Below are 19,490 nucleotides of genomic sequence, written 5' to 3' on the forward strand. Positions count from 1 at the left end.
AATGTCTCAAGCAGAAAGTTAAAACTGCCCAGTTGAGTACCTACCTATTACTTGGTGGGGTGGGGTGGGGTGGGGACAGAAGCAAAGGGCAACAACAGAGGAGTGCAAACTCTTCAGTAGATTGCTTAATTGTGCCTTGAATTAAGTCTTTCTTCAAAAATATATCAGTCCGGGATTTGGGGAGATGGCTTAGCAGTTAAGGTGCTTGCCTACAAAGTCTATGAACCCAGGTTCGACTCCCCAGCTCCCACATAAAGTCAGATACACAAGGTAGCACATGCATCTGGAGTTCGTTTGCAGTGACTAGAGGCCCTGATGTGCCCATTCTGCTTTTGCCTTTCATAAAGAAAAAAATATATTTTTTGTTTGTTTGTTTTTATGTTTTGTTTTTTTGAGGTAAGGTCTTGCTCTATCCCAGGCTGACCTGGAATTCACTATGTAGTCTCAGGCTTACCTCAAACTCACAGTGATGCTCCTACCTCAGTCTCCTGGGTGTTGGGATTAAAGACATACACCATCCCCCCCCAAAAAAAAAAGAAAAAAACTTTAAAAAAACACCATTAGTGACCTGGCAGCACACTCTTGTGCACACTCACAGCAATGGGGGCGCGTGGGCCAAGACAGGAGCAGAAGAGGCAACAGACAACCCTGATGTCATCTGCATAAGAAGGAAGACATGCCAGGCAGGGTAGAGGGATCACTGTGAGATCAGGGCAGCCTGCAGCTGCAGATGAGTCCCTGGTCAACCTAGGCTACAGTGAGACCCTACCTCAAAGAAGGAAAAGAAAAAAAAAAGGACTACACGTATATGAACAATGTTATCTTCAACCAGCCGACACCTCTGCAGCAGTGGGAAAGACCAAAGAATGTTTCTGCACCTCCTGATGATCTCACTGAGAGGAGCCAGGCACTCAGGTATCCAGGCACCAGGAGACTCTGTGCTGCCTGGCATGGGAGGCTCAAACCAGGCCGGCTGCATCCAATGCTAGGGTGTGAGCAGGTTAAGTGACTTGGAGAAGATCCAGGGAGGAATCAGGTACCTGGGACACAATGCACAAAGTCCCAAGAGCCAGCAACAAGGCAGAGTGAGACCCTGTCCCTGGAGGGGGTGGGAGAAGACACACAAGATCTGCAGCAGGCCCGGCACCTGGGCCTCCCAAGGGCATCACAATGGCAGCACCAGCGTCCCCCAGAGGCTTCACGGTCCCCAGCTTCTTGTGACTGTCCAGAGGTCCTCTGTACAGACAAAAGGAATCATTCTCCTTCGCTTCTGCACAGGGGCCTTCAGACACAGTGCCCTCTACCTGACATTTCCAATGGTAGCACCTGGAGCCTGTGTCTTATTATTATTATTTAACAGAAAGGGAGGAAGGGAGAGAGATGAGAGGATGGGTGTGCTACAAACTCCAGGAGCATGTGCCACCTTGTGGATCTGGCTTATGTGGGTCCTGGGGAATCAAATCTGGGTCCTTTGGCTTTGCAGGCAAGTGCCTTAACCACATAAGCCAGCTCTCCAGCACCTCTGTCTTTTTTAAAAAAATTATTTTTATTTTTATTTATTTGAGAGCGACAGAGAGAGAAAAAGTGAGAGAGAGTGATAGAGAGAGAGAGAATGGGTGCGCCAGGGCCTCCAGCCACTGCAAATGAACTCCAGATGCATGTGCCCCCTTGTGCATCAGGCTAATGTGGGTCCTGGGGAATCGAGCCTCGAACCGAGGTCCTTAGGCTTCATAGGCAAGTGCTTAACCGCTAAGCCATCTCTCCAGCCCACCTCTGTCTTTTGTTGTTGTTGTTTTTCAAGGTAGCGTGTCACTCTACCTTAGATTGACCTGGAATTGACTATGTAGTCTCAGGGTAGCCTCGAACTCTCAGCAATCCTCTTATCTCTGCCTCCTCCTCAGTGCTAGGATTAATGGCTGGCATCTGTTTTGTTTTTCATGGCTGCATTGTATTACATTCTTTGGACAGGTCATGATTTCTTTTGTAGTTCCCTTGAATAGACATTTATGATGCATCCAATCTTTTGCTATTTCAAAAAAATAAATAAATAAAAGGAACACAGGCTGGAGAAATGATTCAATGGCTAAAGGCACTTGCTTGCAAAGTCTGGCAATCTGGGTTTGATTCCCCAGCACCCACATAAAGACAAATGTACAAAGTGGTGCATGAGGCCAGGTGCAGTGGCGCACACCTTTGCTCTCAGCATTTGGGAGGCCAAGGTAGGAGGATTGCTATGAGTTCGAGGCCAGCCTGAGACTACTCAGTAAATTCCAGGTCTGCCTGGGCTAGTGAGAACCTACTCCAAAAAAGAGGGGGGTGGTTGGAGAAATGGCTTAGTGATTAAGGTGTTTGCCTGCAAAGCCAAGGGACCCAGGTTCGATTCCCCAGGACCCACATTAGCCAGATGCACATGCATCTGGAGTTGATTTGTAGTGGCTAGAGGCATGCCCATTCTCTCCCTCTCTCTCTAATAAATAAAATATTTTTTTAAAAAATCAATAAAGTAGGGGAAGTGGGGGGGGGAGTAGTACCATGGGATATTTTTTATAATCATGAAAAATGTTAATAAAAATTGTGAAAAGTTAAAAAAAAAAAAAAACAAAATAAACCTTCCTCCTGTCAAAAAAAAAAAGCAATAAAGTGGTGCATGCATCTGGAGACCCTGGCATACCCACACTTGCACTTTCTCTCCTCCCCCACCACGTGTGTGTGTGCGTGTGTGCATGTGCCTTTTTGTCTTTCTCTCTCAAATAAATAAAAGTTTTTTTAAGTAACAATGATTAACTTTTAAACCAGTCACTCTGCCAAAATGTTAACACATCTGTAGTATAAATTACTGTAAGTACAGCTTCTAAGTGTTCAAAAATGTAATTGTGAAGGCAGGTGTGGTGACATACGCCTTTAGTCCCAGCACTCAGAAGGCAGAGGTAGGAGGATCGCTATGAATTCAAGGCCAACCTGGGACTACAGAGAGAGTCCAGGTCAACCTGGGCTACAGTGAGACCCTACCTCAAAAAAAAATTTTTTTTAATGTAATTTTGAGAAATGTCACCAGAGAGGTAGAATACATTTAAAATTGTTCATCTAGGGAATGAGCCTTGGTGTTGGGATAATACTTGAAGATGCACCGGGAAAGAAATGGTAGAAAAAGCTTAGTTTTCAGTTAACAGAGCTGAGGCAGGACATGGTGCTGGGCGCAGGTCAGTCCCAGCTGGCTGAGTGCTCTGGTCCAGGAACTTACTCTCCTCTGTAAGTAAAAGGCTAGGCCCAGGGTCAGGACGCAGCTCAGTGGAATAGCCCTTGCCTAGCATGCACAGGCCCTGGGTTCCATTCCTAGCATTGACAAAAAAGGAAAAAGGAAAGGCCAGACCCTCAGCCCTTCCCAGATCTGGCTCAGGACAGAGATGGGTCATCAGGACAGTGTCCCCGAATAAAGGGGTCACTATGCAGGAGGAACAGGAAGGCCTGGTAAGGAGAGGAGGGGCAGAAGCAGAAGGTCACCATCTTTCTATCTAGCCATCCTAAATGATAAAAAAAAAAAAAAAAATCTCTTGCCACACCTCCTGCCAAAGCTGTGGGTACATCACAACCATGCAAGACACTCATGCTCGGTGACATTCACCCTCGGCCAGCTCCGTTCCTGGTCCATCACAACCCTGTTATGTAACTCGCATGCCCACAGCCACTGCCGCTGGAGCACTGCTCACCAGCCAGCCAGCTGTGGAGGGCAGAGGCCGTCTAGGGCAGGAACGCGAGCACTCCATGAGCAAGGGGACACGGAGGACACGCAGCCAGCAGGACGCGGCTTCCTCCCAGCTCCCCTCATCGGAGCATGAGCGCACAGCTGTGCAGGAGAGGCCTCAGAGAGAACCTGTCAGCCTGGGTTCTGGTCTCATTGCCAGAAACATCCAGGAAGCCTGGCATATTAAGTCACCTTAACCACACCAAGGTGAGCGCTGTGAAAGTCTTTCTATAATTTGCAAAGCCTTACACAAATCACAATGAGGACAAAATGAAGATAACTAGCTGCTGATATTGATTAATACGAATGACTGCACACACCGATGCCAACACCTTTGTCCTATACAGACACAGAACTGGAGTGCGGCTGACACCCCGCCCACTGCTCACCCGAGACACATGAGACCACAGCACAGGAGGCAGAAAGCACGCGGCTCTGTGGCAATGAGGGCCACTGTGGGGTTTTCTTGTGCAGCTTTTCTGCCCATGACCCTTGGGCCTTGGGATCCGCCCCACCACGGGGAGAGGAGGGCCTCACTTGCCGCAGTCTGTCCATGGGAGTTGCTGCCGGAGAAGAGCAGCAGTAATCAGGGTCCCTCGGAGGGGGAAGGCTATCTGATCTGAAAATCCCTTTCAGGGGGACAGGTGCAGTTTCTCTGGGAGACAACTCTACCTACTTTGAAGGTGGTAGCCATCCTGGGACCAGCCACGGCCACCAGGAAGAGTCCACTGGCCAGGGCTTCCCAGGGAGCAGATCAAAGCCTTCAGGAGGACCACGGTGCAGACTTCAGGTCTGTGGAAAAGCACCATGTGCACACACCTATACAGTGCATGCATCCTCACAGACACACGCACAACCTTCTCAGCAGCCATAGGACCTGCCCACCCTCCAAATCATGCCCCTCGCCCTTGGCGTAAAGCCCTCTAACCTGAGGGTCCCCGAGCCTTATGACACGGGGAGGGGGAGGGCAGAGGGAAGAAGACCCCCGGGAGGGGGCGGTTAACTGGATAAAGAGCTTGTCAGGCAAGCATGAGCACCTGAGTTCAGATCCCACACCCCACAACCACAGAAAAGTGTTGGGCTGGCAACATGAACAGCTAGAGACCCTGCCCCCAGCTGGGTGTGGTAGCCCACATCTTTAGTCCCAGGACTGAGGAGACTGAAGTAGGAAGAGTGCCTTGAGTTTAGGGCTATCCTCAAACTACAGAGTGAGTTCCAGGTCAGCCTGGGCTACAGTAAGACCCTGCCTCAAAAAAGGTGAAAGGCTGGCCTGGAGCGATAGCTTAGCACTTAAGGCACTTGCCAGCAAAGCCAAAGGACCCAGGTTAGATTCCCAAGTACCCACATAAAACTAGATGCACAAAGTGGCGCATGTGTCTGGAGTTCATCTGCAGTGGCTACAGGCCCTTGGCACTCCTGTTCTCTCTCTCTCTAAATAAAATACCTAAAAACAGGTAGAAGGCAAGGACTGCCACCCAAAGTTGACCTCCACATATGTGCCATGGCATGTATACACCCATAATCACACCCCACACATGTGAACACACACACACACACACACACATGAAAAAAGGAGGGAAAAAGGGAAGAAACCCCATTGAAGAGCAAAGCTCAGTGAGGGCAAGTGACCTGCCATTATCCAAGCTCATCTCTGTCGGATGCCCTGTCCCCACTCAAGCCACACTGATGGGTCAAGGCTAGGGACCTCACACACAGAACTTGAAACAAGGCACCAGGACTGGGACTTCCCTGATGACCTTAGCCACCTTTTTTAAGGAAAAATTTTGCTTATTTATTAGAGAGAGAGATAATGGGCATGGCACATGTCAGGGCCTCCAGCCACTGCAAATGAACTCCAGACTCATGTGCCACCTTGGGCATCTGGCTTATGTGGGTTCTGTGGAATCAAACCTGAATCCTTTGGCTTTGTAGGCAAGTGCCTGAACTGCTAAGCCATCTCTCCAGCCTTTTCTTTCTTTCTTTTTTTTTTTTTTTGAGAGAGAGCGAGAGAGGGAGGGAAAGAAGGGGCATGTTAAGGCCTCTAGCCACCACAAACAAACTCCAGACACGTGTGCCACCTTGTACACCTGGCTTACATGGGTATTACTGAACCTGGATCCTTGTATTTCATAGGCAAATGCCTTAACCACTAGGCCACCTCTCCAGCTCCCTGCACCCCTTTTTGAGGTAGAGTTTCACTGTAGCCCAGGCTGCCCTCTAACTCAAACTCACAGCGATCCTCCTACCTCCCACCACACCTGGCTTTAGCCACCTTTTTAATGTCAAGAATAAATGCTAATGACTGAGGCAAGGTAAGTTCTTGTCTAGAATGTATGCCACCCAAACTTATACAGCAATTATTTCTCTTTAGGGGAGGAGCAGGGGTGGGGCGTAGAGGGGTTAAAAGGTCTCACGTAACTCAGGCTGGCCTTGAACTATGTGGCTGATAATGACCTTGAATTCCTGGTCCTCCTGCAGCCATCACCCAAGTGCTAGGATTACTTCTCAGTTGTGAAAATGGGGCGATTTCTATTCTGTTTGTTTGTTTTTTGTTTATTGAGGCAGGGTCTTACTCTAGCCCAGGCTGACCTGGACTTCACTATGTAATATCAGGGTGGCCTCGAACTCATAGCAATCCTCCTACCTCTGCCTCCCAAGTGCTGAAATTAAAGGCATGCACCACCATGCCTGGCGATTTCTATTCTTAGCCCTCCTTTCTGTGCCCCAGCTACCTACACTCTGTAAGAGCCAGTCTAACATCAGTGTGGCCTATTGTTTCTCAAAGGCTACACCAGACTACACGAGTCTTTAACACAGCAGAGCGGAAGTGACACAGGGCAGGCACAAAGGCTTTCTGGGTGGGATCTTCCCCCTTCCTTTCCACCCAGAGGAAAAGGAAAGGGAATTGTCAGCTGGGCTTCCTGGCTCCTCACAGGCCAGAGACCTCCAGCACCCTCAGGAAGGCCCGAGGCTGCTATGGGGCACCAATATGACCTCAGACCTAACTGACAACCCTGTTCTGAGCCAGAAATGGTGGCACATGCCTATAACCCCAGCACTCTGGAGGTAGAAGCAAAACAATAAGGAGTTCAGAGCCAGCCTGGATTACATATCAAGATCAAGGCCAGCCTGGGATGCATGAGACCCTGTTTCAAAAGAACAAGGGATTGGAAAAATGGTTTAGTGGTTAAAGGTACTTGCTCGCAAAGCCTGATGCCCTGGGTTCGCTTACCCAATACCCACACAAAGACAGGTGCACAAAGTGGAACATGTTTCTGGATTTCATTTGCTGGAAGGAGGCCCCTGTATGCTTATTCTCTCATTCTCTTTCTCTCTCTCTCTATCTAGAAGAAGAAGGAGGAGGAGGAGGAGGAGAAGGATAAAAGAAGAAAAGAAGAAGAAAGAAGAAGGAGGAGGAGAAAAGAAGAAGGAGAAGAAGAAAAGAAAGAAGAAAGAGGAAGAGGAATGAGGAGGAGGAAGAAGAAGAAGGAGGAGGAAGAAGAAGGAGGAGGAGGAAGAAGAAGGAGGAGGAGGAAGAAGAAGAAGGAGGAGGAAGAAGGAAGAAGGAGGAGGAGGAAGAAGAAGAAGGAAAAAGAGAGGAGGAAGAAGAAAGAAGGAGGAGGAAGAAGGAGAAGGAGGAAGAAGAAAGAAGGAGGAAGAAGAAGGAGGAGGAAGAAGAAGGAGAAGGAGGAAGAAGAAGGAGGAGGAGGAAGAAGAAGGAGAAGGAGGAAGGAGAAGGAGGAAGAAGAAGGAAGAGGAAGGAGAAGAAGGAGAAGGAGGAAGGAGAAAGAGAAGGAGGAAGGAAAAAGAGGAAGGAGAAGGAGGAAGGAGAAGGAGGAAGAAGGAGGAAGGAGAAGGAGGAAGGAGAAGGAGGAAGGAGAAAGAGAAGGAGGAAGGAGAAGGAGGAAGGAGAAGGAGGAAGGAGAAGGAGAAGGAGGAAGGAGAAGGAGGAAAGAGGAGGAGGAGGAGGACGGAGAAGGAGGAAGAAGAAGAAAGAGGAGGAAGGAGAAGGAGGAAGGAGGAGGAAGGAGAAGGAGAAGGAAGAAGGAGGAGGAAGAAGAAGGAGGAGGAGGAAGGAGAAGGAGGAAGGAGAAGGAGGAAGGAGAAGCAGAAGGAGGAAGAAGGAGGAGGAGGAAGGAGAAGGAGGAAGGAGAAGGAGGAAAGAGAAGAGAAAGAGAAGGAGAAGGAGGACGGAGAAGGAGGAAGGAGAAAGAGGAAGGAGGAAGGGGAAGGAGGAAGGAGGAGAAGAAGAAGGAAGAAGAATTGGCCAAACAAGCCAAAGAGTGCAATAATGGCATATCTGTTATGGGGGAAACCAACTGCTCACTAATTGGACTGGAAGCCAGGTCCATAGAAGGGTATACATGAATGGTACTGAAAACCTATGATGGGGGAGGTCATGAGCCCTATGAGTATCTGGCTAAACACATATATTAGGCTCACCAAACTGACCAGTAAGCACTAAATGTTCATACTCATCTATTAATGTTACTCTCACTTTTAGAAAACCTCTGCCTCCATAGTACTGGGATGAAAAGCATGCGCCACCACACCCAGCCAATTATGTCTTGGGATCCAGGAGTGTGTACAACTGAGTGTGCGCTAACAGAGGGAGGGGGACGATGGAGACTGGTAGGTGACTAACACATCCTCGCCTGTGTAAACATCCAGGTTCAGGAGCCAGGTGTGGTGTAACATGTCTGTAACATGTCTGTAATCCCAGGAAACAGAGACTGAAAACATCAGTATTTCAAGGCCAGCCTCATTTACATAGCAGGTTGGCAGCCTGCCTGGGCTCCCTAGAGATCCTGTTTCAACACCCTCCCACCCCCAGACAAGTTCAGGTTTGGGGCACCAGGGGCCTCGTTCATATGTGCCGTGCTTACCTGTGCTTCGTTCAGACACAATCTTTGTATGGCTATCACTCCCATGGTGTCTCCATACGTCTGCACCTACTACAATTCCACTGAAGGATGTTTCCTTTGGGGTCAGTAGCTGGGGTTTTTTGTTTTGTTTTTCAAGGTAGGGTCTCACTCTAGCTCATGTTTACTTGGATTCACTATGTAGTCTCAAGGTGGCCTCAAACTCACGGCAATCCTCATACTTCTGGCTCCCAAGAGCTGGGACTAAAAGGTCCTGTTCTGTCTTTTTTAATGATTTTTTCTTTCAAGGTAATAAGACCTTACTCTAGCCCAGGCTGACCTGGAACTCACTCTGTAGTCACAGACTGGCCTGGAACTCACAGTAATCTTCCTACCTCTACCTTCCCAGTGCTGGGATTAAAGGCATGGGCCACCATTCCTGTTTTCTATTTATTTTTTAACATTTATTGATTGGTTGATGTGACTGAGAAGGGAGCACACAACAGGGCCTTCAGCCACTACAAATGAATTCCAGACATATTTGCCATTTTGTGTATCTGGCTTTATGTAGACACTGGGGAATTGAACTAGCGTCTTTAGGCTTTGCAAGCAAGAGCCTTTAACAGCTGAGCCATCTCCCTAGGCTTTTTTTTTTTTAATTCAAGGATGTACATCTACTGGAATCCATGTTTCTGAGTAAAGAAAGAATATATTCAAAAAAATTCTAGGGCTAGAGAAATGGCTTATCAGTTAAGCGCTTGCCTGTGAAGCCTAAGGACCCCAGTTTGAGGCTTGATTCCCCAGGACCCACATTAGCCAGATGCACAAGGGGGCGCACGCATCTGGAGTTCATTTGCATTGGCTGGAGGCCCTGGCGTGCCCTTTCTCTGCCTCTTTCTCTCTGTCACTCTCAAATAAATACATAAAATTTTTTTTAAAAAATTTAAAAAATTCTAAGAGCCAAAGGAAGGGTAGGACTGCTTACAATACACTCTTCCAGACACAAAACAGCCTGGATATCCATGATCTTGCAATGCCTGATACTACCTATGTAAGACCCTCATAATAGGAGGAAAAGATGACGACATCAAAATAAAAGAGACTAGGGCTGGAGAGATGGCTTAGTGGTTAAGGTATTGGCCTGCAAAGCCAAAGGACCCAGTTCAATTCCCCAGAACCCACGTAAGCCGGATGCACAGGTGGCACATGCACCTGGAGATCGTTTGCAGTGGCTGGAGGTCCTGGCGTGCCCATTCTCTCTCTTTCTCTTTTTCTTTCTCTTTCTCTTTCTCTTTCTCTCTCTCTCTCTCTCTCTCTCTGCCTCTTTTGCTCTTAAATAAATAAAATTTTTTTTTATAAATAAAAATTTAAAAAAAAGAAATAAAGACGAATTGAGAAGGGGAGGGAAAATGATGCAGACTGGATTTATGAGGGGAAAGGGAGGGAATTATCATGGTTTATTGTCTATAATTATGTAAATTGTCAATAAAAAAAAGTTAAAACAAAAAGAGGCCAGGCATGGTGGCATACACCTTTCAAACACAGCACCAGGGAAGCCAAGGTAGGAGGATCGCTGTGAGTTCAAGGCCAGCTTGGGAATATATAATGAATTCTAGAATCAGCACGGGCTACAGAGAGACCCTGTCTCAAAAAAGGATGGACTAGAGAGATGGCTTAGCTTGCCTGTGAAGCCTGAGGACTCCGGTTCAATTCCCCAGAACCCACATAAACCAGATGCACATTGTAGTGGATGCATCTGGAGTTGATTTGCAGTAGCTAGAGGCCCTGGCACACCCATTCTCCCTCTGGCAAATAAAATACTTTTTTAAAAATTTTTAAAAAGCTGGGTGTGGTGGCGCATGCCTGTAATCCCAGCACTCCTGTAATCCCAGCACTTGCCTTTAATCCCAGCACTCGGGAGGCAAAGGTAGGAGGATCACCATGAGTTCAAGGCCACCCTGAGACTACAGAGTTAATTCCAGGTCAGCCTGGACCAGGGCGGGACCCTACCTCGAAAAGCCAAAAATAAATAATTAATTTAAAAAAAAACAAAAACGAAGGGCACTTGGGAGGTGGCTCAGTGGATAAAGTGCTTGCCTTGCAACTCTGAGTACCTGAGTTTAGGTGATTACACGCCACATAAAATCCCAAAGCTGTGGCAGGCTTCTGCAATACCAGCATTTCCCAGAAGGTTTAATGGAGTGGTAAACAGTGACTGACCCTGCCTCAAGTTGGGTGGAACCCAAGGACTGACCCAAAAGTCGTTCTCTGAACACCACACTTATGTCCACATGAACGTAGGTACTAATTGTTGTTGTTTTTGAGGCAGGGTGTGTCACTGTGGCTCAGGCTGACCTGGAATTCACTATCTAGTCTCAGGCTGGCCTTGAACTCATGGCGATCCTCCTACCTCTGTCTCCCAATTGCTGGGATTAAAAGTATGCACCACCTCCAGCTGTATGTTAATATTTTTCTAAATTTTTTAAAAGAAAACAAATCAAGACAACCCTATTCTGAGCACCCTGGACAACCATTACATTTTGAAAATAATTCCAGCTTCATCCTGAACGGCACTGCCTTGAGCGCGTTCAACTGCTCATTAGTTCATCTGAACTATTTCAGTACCTGCTTAGTACAGGCTTCACAGGGTGGCAGGCTCTGAGCCAAGGGGAGCTGAGACAGGAGTGCACCCCCTGGAAGCCTCGGGCAGGTCTTTGCTGTGCTCAGGCACAGGGCTGGGGCTGTGCTAATGGAGCAGCCGATGAACAAATGTGTGTGCAGGCTGCTGACTGCAGCTCCTCAACTCCCTCTGCTCAAGGCTTTCTCCCCCCGCCCCCCCCCCCCCAGGGCTTTGAGAAGCAGTTGCCTTCACAGCATGGTGTGAACTGAGTTCCAGTCCCAGCACCACATCCCACAGGGCAGAGGCGGAGACCATGGGAAACAAGAAAATCTACAAGTTATAGACACCCAGTTCTCACTATGGCCAATTGCCACTTCTCCCCTTTCTGGCCTCTCTGGGGTCAAGATCACATTCAATAAACAGGTAGTCCAGGCCTCACAGCTAGGACCACATGGCTTGGCAGGCATCAACTCAGATTTTTGCTTTGCCTGAAAACCACTCTCCAACTTTTCACATAGTGACATCTTCTTAACCATTACCTCAGAAAAGTACTTGCCCAAGGCAGAAATGGCCTCAGGTTCCCTCAAAGTACCCATGTCAGTTGTAACCATCTCCTTAGCTGCATTCAGCTCTTGAGAGCAGCTCCCACAGAGCGCCTGTAAGGTAATAAAAGCTGGTGGTTACTGAGCATGCCCTATTGCCAGGTGCCCTGGTGAGCTCATGCAGACATTGGTCATGACAGTCCCACTTAGCAGACGAGAAGATGGTGGCTCCAGCCCTCTCCCCACTGCTTTTTATGAAACAAGGTCTCATTATGTAATCCAGGATAGCCTTACGCTCACATTGATCCTGCTTGCTCAGCCTCCTGAGAACTAGGATATTACAATGTGCAACCTCCAGTGCCTGACACTACCTGCATAAGACCATCATAAGAGGAGGAACAGATCAAGACATCAAAAGGAAATGAGAGACTGATTGAGATGGGGAGGGGGTATGATGGAGAGTGGAGTTTCAAAGGGGTAAGTGGGGGGAGGGAGGGTATCACCATGGGGCATTTTTTATAATCATGGAAGTTGTTAATAAAAAAATTAAACATTTTTTAAAAAATCAAAAAATAAAAATAAATAAAAACAAAATATTTTTAAAAAGTACAACCTCCCCCATTTTTAAAAATCAGGATTTATTAAGCCAGGAATGGTGGCACACCCTTTAACCCCAGCACTCAGGAGGCAGAGATAGGAGGATCATGATTAAGTCTGAGGCCACCCTGAAACTACATAGTGAATTCCAGGTCAGAGTGAAACCCTACCTCGAACCCCCCCCCCCAAAAAAAAGAACAGTTTAGAACGAGGTAAGCAAGCTGCCCAAGAACACAAGGCTAGTAAGAGCAAGGATTTGAACTCCATCTCCTAACTCTCTTTCCAGGTCACCAGAACTACTCAGCTCATTAGTTCCCTCTGTCTTCCTGATCCCTTGCTCTTAGTGACCATTCTCAACTGGTTTCTAAATTTTCAACCTCTTATCCCAAGGTATCCAACTGGAATTTCTCTGACACCCACCCTCACATCTTACCCCGGCCACAGCTGAGCTTCAGCAGGGTTCTGCAAGGATGCCCAAGTACAGCCCTCAGTCCTGGGGAGGAATGAAGTCCAACTCCTCACACCCTGGTAGGACCAGCATGTCGCTGCATCAAATGACAGCTGCACCTCCAGCAAAGTCAAGCGGGCAAGTCCTCAGAAAGCTCACAACAGAGGCCCAGCAGCCAAACCCAGCCTGCTCTGACCCCCGCCACTCTGCCTGTGGTCACAAGCTAAGGGCTCCAAGCATGGATGAGAGAACAAGCTCCCCAAGGCCTTTGGGGGAGCTACTGCATAAGCTGGTGAGAACCACAAGACCTGGAAGAACCAGACGTTCAGTCTTTAAGGAAACAAAGCCAGGCATGATGGCGCAGCAGTCGGGAGGTAGAGGTAGGAGGCTGGCTGTGAGTTCGAGGCCACCCTGAGACTACACAGTGAATTCCAGGTCAGCCTGGGCTAGAGCAAGACCCTACCTCAATAAGAAGAAGACAGCTGGGCGTGGTGGCGCATGCATTTAATCCCAGTACTCAGGAATCAGAGAGGAGGATCACTGTGAGTTTGAGGCCATCCTGAGAATACACAGTGAATTCCAGGTCAGCCTGAGCTAGAGTGAGACCCTGCCTCAAAAAAAAAAAAAACAGAAGAAGAGAAGAGGGATGGAAAAATGGCTTAGCAGTTAAGGCGTTTGCCTGCAAAGTCAAAAGACCCAGGTTCGATTCCCCAGGACCCATGTAAGCCAGATGCACAAGGGGCACATGCATCTGGAGTTTGTTTGCAGTGGCTAGTGGCTCTAGCGTGCCCATTCTCTCTCTCTCTCTCTCTCTCTCTCTCTCTGATTGCAAATAAATAAAATTTTAAAACTAAAATAAGTAAATAATTTTTTTTTAAAAAACAGAAGAGAAGAAAGAAAATAAGTTTAAGCTGGGCTCACACCTAAATCCCAGCATTCACGAAGCTGAGGTAGGAGGAACGCTATGAGCTTGACGCCAGTCTGGAACTACAGAATGAGTTCCAGGTCATCCTGGGTTAGAGTGAGACCCTGCCTCAAAAATACCAAAAGATACTGGAAGGAAGGAAAGATGGAAGGAAGGGAGGGAGGGAAGATGGGAGGGAGAGAGGGAGGAGGGAAGAAGGAAGAAAGGAAGGGAGAAAGGGAGGGAAGAAGGGAGGGAGGGAGGGAGGGAAGCTGGTTAGTTCAGGGGCTGCTGGAGAGATGGCTCAGCCAATCAAGTATTTGCTACATCAACACGAAGACCTACACAAAGGTGGGCACACAGGGCAGGGCACCTTCAGAGGCAGACACAGGGCATCCTCAGGGCTTGCTATTTTATTTCGTCTAGCCAAATCAGTGAGCTCCAGGTTCTGAGAGAAGCTCTGTCTCAAAAATTAAGGTGGGGGGGGGACGCTGGAGAGATGGCTTAGTGTTTAAGACACTTGCCTGCAAAGCCTAAGAACCCAGGTTGGATTCCCCAGGACCCACATAAGCCAGATGCACAAGGTGGCGCACGCATCTGGAGTTCGTTTGCAGTGGCTGGAGGCCCTGATGAGCCCATCCTCTATCTGCCTCTTTCTCTTCTCTCAAATAAATAAAATTAATTTAAAAAAATAAGGTAAAGGGAAGAGAAAGGAAGGGAGGAGGGTACTTAATAGGTTGGTATTGTATATATGTAAGTAGAATGATTGAGATGGGGAGGCAATATGATGGAGAGTGGAATTTCAAAGGGGAAAGTGCGGGGGGGGGGGAGGGAGGGTGTTACCATGGGATATTTTTTATAATCATGGAAAATGTTAATAAAAATTGTAAAAAGAAAAAAAATAAATAAATAAGGTAGAAGCTGGGCATGGTGGTGTACGCCTTTAATCCCAGCACTCAAGAGGCTGAGTTAGGAGGATCACTGTGAGTTCGAGGCCACCCTGAGACTACAAAGTGAATTCTAGGTCAGCCTGGGCTGCAGTGAAACCCTGCCTCAGAAAAAAAAAAAAAAAAAAAAAAAGTGGAGAGCTGGGTAATGGTGGCGATAGCCTTTAATCCCAGCCCTGGGGGAGAGACTGAGGTAAAAGGATTGCTCTGAGTTTGAAGCTGGTATGGGTAGAGTAAATTCTAGTCAGTCTGGGCTTGAATAAGATCCTGCCACACACACACTAAAAATAAAGACAGAATCGGGGGTGGAGAGATGGCTAAGGCTAAGGCACTTGCCTACAAAGCCTAAGGACCCAGGTTCAATTTCCCAGAACCCACGTAAGCCAGATGCACAAGGTGACACATGCGTCCGGAGTTTGTTTGCAGTAACTGGAGGCCCTGGTGTGCCCATTCTCTCTCTCTCAAATAAATAAAAATAAATGACAAAGAGAGGAGAGGAGAGAAGAGAGGAAAGTTGAGCTCCAGCTCAGTAGATCCAAGGGAAGAGGCAGAAAAAGGCAGCTGCAGAGCAGACATCCTTACAACAGAAGGGCCAGAGGCCAGATCTGGCGCACAGGGGCCCTCAGAGCAGAAGCTACAGGAGAGAATAGAGAGGCAGCACAGGCTGACAGAGGCGGCCACCAACAGGAAATAGGGGTCGCCTGGGCTACTTGCTGGAATGAAGGAAGCAGGGTACAGGATGGCGGTACTGCTAACTCTCAGCTGAGTGTGTCACTTCCTCTCAAAGTTTCAAAGGCTCCTTGGTGGCCAGGCGTGGTGGCGCGCGCCTTTAATCCCAACACTCAGGAGGCAGAGGTAGGAGGATCGCTATGAGTTCGAGGCCACCCTGACTACATACAGAGTGAATTCTAGGTCAGCCTGGGCTAGATAGAGTGAGACAGTACCTGGGGTGGGGGGTGGGAGGCTCCTTGTTGACCACACCTGGATGGAGTTCAAACTCCTTAGTGGGTACTGCTACATCTGTCTAGGGTTCCCTCTACCTAGAATGCCCACTTCTTCCTCCTCAGTCTGCCCTCCTAGTCCTTCAGGGCCAGAAAGGCATCTGGCACATCCCAGGTCCGTGAGGAAATAGCAAAGCTCTGAGGTCCAAACAACTCGGCTCTCATTTGAAAGTGACAGTCCCACCTCACCGGGTGTAGGAGGATAAAAGAGTTAATTCGTGAAAATGCTGTGAACTGTGCCTGGCACAAAATAAGTGCTCAATGAGTGAGCTGCTGTTCCTATTGTCCTGTTCGGGCCTCTCTCTACCACAAGTAGAGCACTCTCCTGCATATACTGCTTACAAACTCAGCTCCCGAAGCCAATCAGAGCCTTTTACAGGGCACAACCCGCAACTCTGGCCTGCCCTCTCAGTTGCTAGCCAGTTTAGGGCACACAGTACGTGTTCAGCAAGCAGCAGACCCCACAGAGAGCTCTGAGGGCCCAGCCGCAGGCCACCCGGAACTCACACGCCAAATCCCCAGTCTCAGTGGCTGCTACTCAGGTTCAAAACAATAAAGGGTGTTTCTACTCCAGGGAGTGTGTGGAGAGAAATGAGCACAGCCGGGGCGGGAAGTAGCACCAAGGCTCTCAGGGAGCAGCTGGGCAAACCGGAGCAAGACTTCCAAGACAGACAGACAGCAGGAGAGGGCCAGGGTGAGGCTCAGCAACACACCATTTGCCAAGTATGCATGAGGCCCTGGGTTCAATACACAAAACCAAAGGAGGAAGGAGAATAGGAGGGAAGAAGGGAGGAAGTATGGGAGGGAGGAAGGGAAGAAGAGAGGGAGGGAGAAAGGAAGGGAGGGAAGGAAGAAGGGGGATGAGGAGGGACAGAGGGAAGAAAGGAAGGAGGGAGGGAGGAAGGAAGGAAGGAAGGAAAGAAGGGAGGGGAAAAGGAAGAAGTAGGGGAGGGAAGAAGGAAGGGAGGGAGGGAGGGAAAAAAGGAAGAAGGGAGGGAGGAAGAGAAGGAAGGAGGGAGGGAGGGAACCCTTCCGACCTGGCATCTCTTCTAGCCACTGACGGACTTCAGGACAGGCTCCTTTCCTTGTACAGTCCTGACCACCCTGGATACAACTTAAGATACATACACTGCCCCAAGGACAAGGGCATATCCACCCTCCAAGGATGGCACCAAGGCACCCAGGTCGCACCTGAGGCTCCTGGGAGGAATCGGCAGCACCTCTCCACCCACACGAGCCAACACTGTCACTACGAATGTCCACCTTCCCAGCAGACGGGGAGTCCCCAGAGAGCAGGCACCAGGTCCTCCTCAGACCTCTGTGCCGCTAGGTGCTCTACTGCAGGGAATACAAGGAGAGGAGATAGGCACAGCCAGGGCTGGAGCCTGGCCCATATAGTAGATGCTCAGTAAGTTACAAGACGAGACCTAGTGAGACCCAGGTCCTGAGTCATGGACGACTCCATCAGGACCTGCAAGTATCAGTGACAAGCGAGTCATGAATTTCCTAGAGGCCTCAGTTTTCCTCATTCACAAATGGGCATAACAATTCTTGACTCACACAGCTGCTATGAGAAAGCTGGGAAAATATACCTAGAAAGCAAAATACCCTAGTAATGCCGGTCACCCTTTCGGCTTAACAGTCCCTCTGTGCTGGAGTCTTTTTCTCTGTGGGCGTCCCCTCCCCCCCCCAACCCAACACTGCACTTTGCTTGGGGTTTGCACATACTTGTGATGACCTTTCCAAGTCTTACCACCCCAGCCCCCAGAGCTCCCGGATAAATGGAGGCACCACCTTCTAGTCCAGATGAACCTAAGCCTGGATGAAGGGCTCACTCAGGCCACTGTCCCAACTCTGACACACACACACACACACACACACACACACACACACACACACACACACACGGCACGCTGAAGATGCTGAGACGGCCCACCAACGTGTTTACAAGGGACACGGGAGGGGACGCTTCAAACAACCTGCAAGGAAGCCACACCTCTGAGACCTGTGCCATCTGCGCTGGTGCAGGTGTGCCTACCTGCCTCCAGGGCACAGATTGCTACTTCTTTTCTTACACAGAGCACCCGGGAGTCAGATGAATAAAACATCACCTTGCACACAGGTATCAGGCAAGGCAAACACCTGTGCTGCCCCATCATGCCCTGGAAGGCAGGGAGGGAGGTAGAGGTTGAAATGTCTGGCCTCCTACAACCGCCTAGAGAGGATGTGGGCTGGGAATCTGTGCCCACTACCCAGACTCCCTGCCGGGCCACGGCCTCCAAGCAGTGTGTCCAAGGGTGTGCCTAGGGGAAGATGCGCTCAAGTCACCGGTCAGATACACACACCCAAAGAGGTGGCTATGTATGGCGTCCCTTCGTTAGCAAATATCCTGAGAGCCCCGGCCTCCCACCGGTGCCCCTCCAAACCCGGTGACCCGTGCGCAAGGCTTCTTCCACCACCACTACCACCACCCCCTAATTTTGAAGGCCTCGGGGTCAACTACCCTTCCAGGTCACCGCCACCGCACCGGGCACGGATGCGTCCCCACTCACTCGGCCGTGCCAGGCGCCAGCATCGCCCCCACCCCCCGTGTCCAGCCCCTCGAGCTGGCACACACTCACCAGCAAAGGGCCGGTGCACCCGTCGCCCCTCTCCCCCGCCTCCCCCACCCGGAGGTCCGGTTACACTCCCGGGCGCGCCCCCGCCACGTCGGCAGGAGGGGGAGCGGGCACACCCACGGGCCTCCCCCCCCCCCCCGGCGACCCCGACGGCTCGGGGCCAGGCGGGCTGGGCCTCGGCGCCCCCCTCCTCCCCTGCCCATCCCGGGGACCCGAAGGAACAAGTTCCCCCACACACATACCGCACGCGCCCCGGGAACCCGCGGCCACCCCTCCCGGGCCTCCGATACCTCAGGGGCCCATGGCGACGGCGTGCTGGGCGACGCGCGGCTGCCAGGCTCTGCGGGCAGTGCGGGCGGCGCCGTAGCCCCGGGTCTCGGCCGCCGCCGGCGCGTCCCGAGCCCAGCGGAGTTGCCACCGCGGCGCGCGTGCGCACTGGGGCGCGCCGCTGGGGAGGGCGGGGCCGCCGGCGCGCGGCTGAGATCACTCGCCGGGTCTTAAAGGGGCCGCGCCGCGGAGGCCCACGCGCCGCTGCTGGGTACGAGGCGGGCGACTCGGTGCTCTTGCCACTCGCGAACCGACTGTCCAAGACCGAACCCCGACTTCCCCCCCCTCCCCTCCGATCCCTCCCACCCGTAGCTTCTCAAGTCCCCAGAAACCTCAGTGCTGGGGAACAAGCTGCGGGCCACAAACTCTGTCCCCGAGGGCCAGCGCTTCTCCAAGACTTTATTAGTAGAGTCTACTTTGATGACGAAACAAAATATAGTGGCTATTTGTTCCGTGGAGGGCGCAGGTGGAACGCTGGAGCGCATCAACAGCGAATGGCTGCGTGAAGATGCGTGGCGCAGCCCGGCGTGGTGGCGCACGCCTTTAATCCCAGCACTGGGGAAGCAGAGGTAGGAGGATCATCCTGAGTTCAAGGCCACCCTGAGACTACACAGTGGAATCCAGGTCAGCCTGGGCTCGAGTGAGACCCTACCTTGGGAAAAAAAGCGAAGCTCAAAAAGAGGTTTCTTTCTTTCTTTTTTTTTTTCCCACTCCACTGAGATCGCGTGGGTACTGCCTTCACCTGGCTCTTGGCCATCTAGCTAGCGGAAGGCAGCAGGTACCATGCCAAATGCCTGGTCCATTTCGGTTTGCTAGACCCACATCTTACCCAGCTAACTAAAAAATAATAATAAGCCGGGCATGGTGGCGCACGCCTTTAAT

The 19,490-nt window shown here is 50.2% G+C and overlaps 1 protein-coding gene across 3 annotated transcripts in view; it reads right to left on the reverse strand.

Moving 5' to 3' along the window:
• Tmem184b (transmembrane protein 184B) overlaps positions 1–18,658 on the reverse strand; it is a 60,796-nt gene extending 42,138 nt beyond the window's left edge. For 2 of the 3 annotated variants that reach the window (XM_045152435.1, XM_045152433.1), the window contains exon 1: positions 18,572–18,658. The gene's annotated coding sequence lies outside the window, so the exon portion shown is untranslated. Of the gene's footprint in view, positions 1–11,763; positions 11,881–18,571 lie in introns of those variants that run through there. The other variant, XM_045152434.1, reaches the window with a different exon arrangement.
• Between the last annotated feature and the right edge of the window lie 832 nt (positions 18,659–19,490).

This window comes from Jaculus jaculus, chromosome 6, assembly GCF_020740685.1.
Source record: "Jaculus jaculus isolate mJacJac1 chromosome 6, mJacJac1.mat.Y.cur, whole genome shotgun sequence".
Classification (NCBI taxonomy): Eukaryota; Metazoa; Chordata; class Mammalia; order Rodentia; family Dipodidae; genus Jaculus; species Jaculus jaculus.